This window comes from Astyanax mexicanus, unplaced genomic scaffold (assembly GCF_023375975.1).
Source record: "Astyanax mexicanus isolate ESR-SI-001 unplaced genomic scaffold, AstMex3_surface scaffold_92, whole genome shotgun sequence".
In the NCBI taxonomy this organism is placed as follows: domain Eukaryota; kingdom Metazoa; phylum Chordata; class Actinopteri; order Characiformes; family Acestrorhamphidae; genus Astyanax; species Astyanax mexicanus.
Window position 1 is genome coordinate 27501 of NW_026040102.1, and position 5000 is coordinate 32500.

General features: G+C 54.4%; 3 non-coding genes across 3 annotated transcripts in view; all 3 read left to right on the top strand.

Moving 5' to 3' along the window:
* Positions 1–1888: 1888 nt before the first annotated feature.
* On the top strand, positions 1889–3752 carry LOC125798899 (18S ribosomal RNA). Its single transcript, XR_007437687.1, has one exon. It is a non-coding gene; the product is annotated as an 18S ribosomal RNA (ribosomal RNA).
* Positions 3753–4125: 373 nt separating this feature from the next.
* LOC125798905 (5.8S ribosomal RNA) lies at positions 4126–4279 on the top strand. Its single transcript, XR_007437692.1, has one exon. It is a non-coding gene; the product is annotated as a 5.8S ribosomal RNA (ribosomal RNA).
* A 662-nt stretch (positions 4280–4941) lies between these two features.
* The window catches only part of LOC125798902 (28S ribosomal RNA), a 4063-nt gene continuing 4004 nt past the window's right edge, over positions 4942–5000 (top strand). The window contains exon 1 of the ribosomal RNA XR_007437690.1: positions 4942–5000. This exon is cut by the window's right edge and continues 4004 nt beyond it. This is a non-coding gene — a ribosomal RNA (28S ribosomal RNA).

Genomic DNA, 5000 nt, shown 5'->3' on the forward strand with positions numbered 1-5000 from the left:
CGAAAAAATGACTAAGTCCAACTTGGTCTACCAGTGGTAGCTCTGAAAAGTCGAAAAAATGACTAAGTCCAACTTGGTCTACCAGTGGTAGCTCTGAAAAGTCGAAAAAATGACTAAGTCCAACTTGGTCTACCAGTGGTAGGCTCGAAAAGTTGAAAAAATAACTAAGTCCAACTTGGTCTACCAGTGGTAGCTCTGAAAAGTCGAAAAAATGACTAAGTCCAACTTGGTCTACCAGTGGTAGGCTCGAAAAGTCGAAAAAATGACTAAGTCCAACTTGGTCTACCAGTGGTAGGCTCGAAAAGTTGAAAAAATGACTAAGTCCCATTTGGTCTACCAGTGGTAGCTCTGAAAAGTCGAAAAAATGACTAAGTCCAACTTGGTCTACCAGTGGTAGGCTCGAAAAGTTGAAAAAATGACTAAGTCCAACTTGGTCTACCAGTGGTAGCTCTGAAAAGTCGAAAAAATGACTAAGTCCAACTTGGTCTACCAGTGGTAGGCTCGAAAAGTTGAAAAAATAACTAAGTCCAACTTGGTCTACCAGTGGTAGCTCTGAAAAGTCGAAAAAATGACTAAGTCCAACTTGGTCTACCAGTGGTAGGCCCGAAAAAGCTGAAAAAATGACTAAGTCCAACTTGGTCTACCAGTGGTAGGCTCGAAAAGTTGAAAAAATGACTAAGTCCCATTTGGTCTACCAGTGGTAGCTCTGAAAAGTCGAAAAAATGACTAAGTCCAACTTGGTCTACCAGTGGTAGGCTCGAAAAGTCGAAAAAATGACTAAGTCCAACTTGGTCTACCAGTGGTAGGCTCGAAAAGTTGAAAAAATGACTAAGTCCAACTTGGTCTACCAGTGGTAGGCCCGAAAAAGCTGAAAAAATGACTAAGTCCCACTCGGTCTACCAGTGGTAGGTCGAAAAAGTGCGAAATTTTTCTAAGTCCCCACTTTTGGTCTACCATTTCACGCCAAAAACTAGTGAGGGTGGCGAGCTCCAGGATTTCTGACCCCCTTCGCCCGACTCCCTTGCCCGACGAAGGTGCACTCCGGTCGGCCTCGGAGCGAGTTCGCCCGCGCTCTGGAGGATTTTTCGTCGGGGGGTTTTTCAAAGGGGTGCCGTCGGACTGTTGAGGAGAGTGGCAATGACTAGGGGTCCAAGCACTGGAGATGATTCTCCATTCATTTCTAAGCATGGCAGAGCTTAAATAAAGCCCCAATAATGGTTCCAAAGTGGATTTTTGGACACTATAACACGGACCCGATCCTACCCGACCAAGAAGCTCCGCAGGTCGGCCTCCGTCCCGCCCCCCGCCCCCCAGGCGGTACGGAGGAAAAACCAAACTTCCAGAGACGGTTCCAGGGGGGGTATCTCTTTCATTATTTTGACCCGATCGAATGGACTACCGAGCCCGCCTGGGTAGGCAACCGCGCGGCCCTCCGTGGCCACTGTGCGCGGTGCGTTCCTACCCGACCCAGCGGGTTAGCCTCCAGGGGGGTCCTCCGTCAGGGGGAGGACCTTTCCGAACCTATCCGAGGGAGTCGTAGACGGCCCGTCTATATCTCAATCTGCCCTACACGATAACCGGTCGGCCCGGAGCCGTCGGACTCGGATGCCTCGGTGGTCCTCGCGTCCAACCGAGCTCCAGCACCCGGCTTCAAAAAGCTCCGGACCCCCGGTTTCGGAACGAGCGTTTCCTTGTTATCCCCGAAGCAAGCGGGAACTCGCGCAGCGGAGTTGCCACACTAATTTCCACTGGGAGCAATGAGGGGTGAGCTCGGACGAGCCTCTCCGCCCGTCCCCCCCTCCCCGGGGGGTCCTTCGGACGGTACGGGGCCGATCCCTCTCCCCTCTAAGAACCAATGGTTTTTTCTGTGACAAAAACCACTCGCAGCAACCTGGTTGATCCTGCCAGTAACATATGCTTGTCTCAAAGATTAAGCCATGCAGGTCTAAGTGCACACGGAAGGTACAGTGAAACTGCGAATGGCTCATTAAATCAGTTATGGTTCCTTTGATCGCTCCACACGTTACTCGGATAACTGTGGTAATTCCAGAGCTAATACATGCAAACGAGCGCTGACCGGTCCTCTCTCGGGGGGGCCGGGATGCGTGCATTTATCAGACCCAAAACCCACCCGGGGGGACCCGCGAGGGTTTCCCCCGGCCCTTTGGTGACTCTAGATAACCTCGGGTCGATCGCGCGCCCACCGCGGCGGCGACGTCTCATTCGAATGTCTGCCCTATCAGCTGTCGATGGTAGCATAGGGGGCTACCATGGTGACCACGGGTAACGGGGAATCAGGGTTCGATTCCGGAGAGGGAGCCTGAGAAATGGCTACCACATCCAAGGAAGGCAGCAGGCGCGCAAATTACCCATTACCGACACGGTGAGGTAGTGACGAAAAATAACGATGCAGGTCTCTTTCGAGGCCCTGTAATCGGAATGAACGTATCCTAAACACATGGGTGAGGACCCATTGGAGGGCAAGTCTGGTGCCAGCAGCCGCGGTAATTCCAGCTCCAATAGCGTATATTAAATTTGCTGCAGTTAAAAAGCTCGTAGTTGGACTTCGGGAGTGGGCTGGCGGTCCGCCGCGAGGCGAGCTACCGCCTGTCCCAGACCCTGCCTCCCGGCGCCCCCCGGATGCCCTTGGTTGGGTGTCCGGTCCTCAGGGGTCCGGAGCGTTTACTTTGAAAAAATCAGAGTGTTCAAAGCGGGCACCAAACTCGCCTGAATGCCTGAGCTAGGAATAATGGAATAGGACTCCGGTTCTATTTTGTGGGTTTCCTGAACCAGGGCCATGATTAAGAGGGACGGCCGGGGGCATTCGTATTGCGCCGCTAGAGGTGAAATTCTTGGACCGGCGCAAGACGGACGAAAGCGAAAGCATTTGCCAAGAATGTTTTCATTAATCAAGAACGAAAGTCGGAGGTTCGAAGACGATCAGATACCGTCGTAGTTCCGACCGTAAACTATGCCGACCCGCGATCCGGCGGCGTTATTCCCATGACCCGCCGGGCAGCGTGCGGGGAAACCAGAGTCTTTGGGTTCCGGGGGGAGTATGGTTGCAAAACTGAAACTTAAAGGAATTGACGGAAGGGCACCACCAGGAGTGGAGCCTGCGGCTTAATTTGACTCAACACGGGGAACCTCACCCGGCCCGGACACGGAAAGGATTGACAGACTGATGGCTCTTTCTCGATTCTGTGGGTGGTGGTGCATGGCCGTTCTTAGTTGGTGGAGTGATTTGTCTGGTTAATTCCGATAACGAACGAGATTCCTTCGTGCTAAATAGTTACGCGGCCCCCCGCGGTCGCGGTTAACTTCTTAGAGGGACCAGTGGCGTATAGCCACGCGAGATGGAGCAATAACAGGTCTGTGATGCCCTTAGATGTCCGGGGCTGCACGCGCGCCACAATGGCCGGGCCAGCGTGTGCCTACCCTACGCCGAGAGGCGCGGGTAATCCGCTTAAACCCGTTCGTGACGGGGATTGGGGATTGCAATTATTCCCCATGAACGAGGAATTCCCAGTAAGTGCGGGTCATCAGCTCGCGCTGATTAAGTCCCTGCCCTTTGTACACACCGCCCGTCGCTACTACCGATTGGATGGTTATGTGAGGTCCTCGGATCGGCCACGCCGGGGCTCCTTCGCGGGGCCTTGGTGCTGTGCTGAAAAGTCGATCGAACTTGATCATCTAGAGGAAGTAAAAGTCGTAACAAGGTTTCCGTAGGTGAACCTGCGGAAGGATCATTACCGGGACTTGGGTTGGTAGTGTCTCCCAGTAGGCGCGACTCCCATTTCCACAAACAAAAAATGTTCAAGCCACGGCCCGACGTTGGGAACTACAGGGATTCCCTTCGGCCTTTTAATGACTTGATCGAAAAACGGTGTCCTGAGCAAAAAACGTGTTTTACGGCCAAAGGGAGACGGGTACCTGGCCCCCGAAGTCCGTCTGCGGGGTTTCTTACTCCGGAGGCGGCTCGGCGGCGCGGTTTGATGACCCCGAGTTCGCTTAGGCGTTCCGGGGCGCCCGTACCCGCGGCTGCCGTAAAACATTATTTCAAACCGTCACTTTTTGTGTCTGTTGGTTACATGGCTTCGAAACAAAAACAACCATAAAGAGTACAACTCTTAGCGGTGGATCACTTGGCTCGTGCGTCGATGAAGAACGCAGCCAGCTGCGAGAACTAATGTGAATTGCAGGACACATTGATCATCGACACTTTGAACGCACATTGCGGCCCCGGGTCAATCCCGGGGCCACGCCTGTCTGAGGGTCGCTATTCCAATCTATCGGACCTTTTCGTTCCGTCTCCCTCTTCCCTCCGGGGAAGAGTTAAGAGACGGTTCGAGGGGACCGCGGCTGGAGGTTCGCAGGTGCCCGATCCGAGGCGCCTTCGTCTTCCTAAAAGCAGACTCGGTCAGGTTCCCTTCTCGTTCGGGACTCGACAAAAGCCGCTCGACGGGCTTGATCGCGGGGGAAAAGACTTTCGTCCACCCCTCTCGCCTTCGTCTCCGTTGCCCAGCGATGGGTCTCGGAGGCCGGCTTTCCACACACCGTCCTCTACCGTTCCTCGTTCCGGCGAGGGGAGAGGTGGCGGCGATCCGTGGAGAGACGTCGTAGCGACGGCTGCCGGTGGGTTTTACCCTCTCTGGCTGCCCGTTACGCGCGCCGTCTCTCCGTCGGCGGATCTCCGTCCTCCCTCTCCTTTTCGTTCGGGCCGAGAGCGCGGCAAAAGAGAGGTTGGTAGGATAGCTCCGGTAGAAGGCGAAGAGGGGGGCTTAAGTTTTTTTCTTCCCGTTTTCATCCTTCGTCCTCCGGCCGAATCGAACCTCCCCGTCTCGAAAGGGTTCCTCCGAATGGTTTCCAGCCAGACCGCGAGGGGTGGTTCCCGCCCTCCCTCGCGGCGGCGTACGCCTGGCGACGACAGCCCTTCGAGCGCGACCTCAGATCAGACGAGACGACCCGCTGAATTTAAGCATATTACTAAGCGGAGGAAA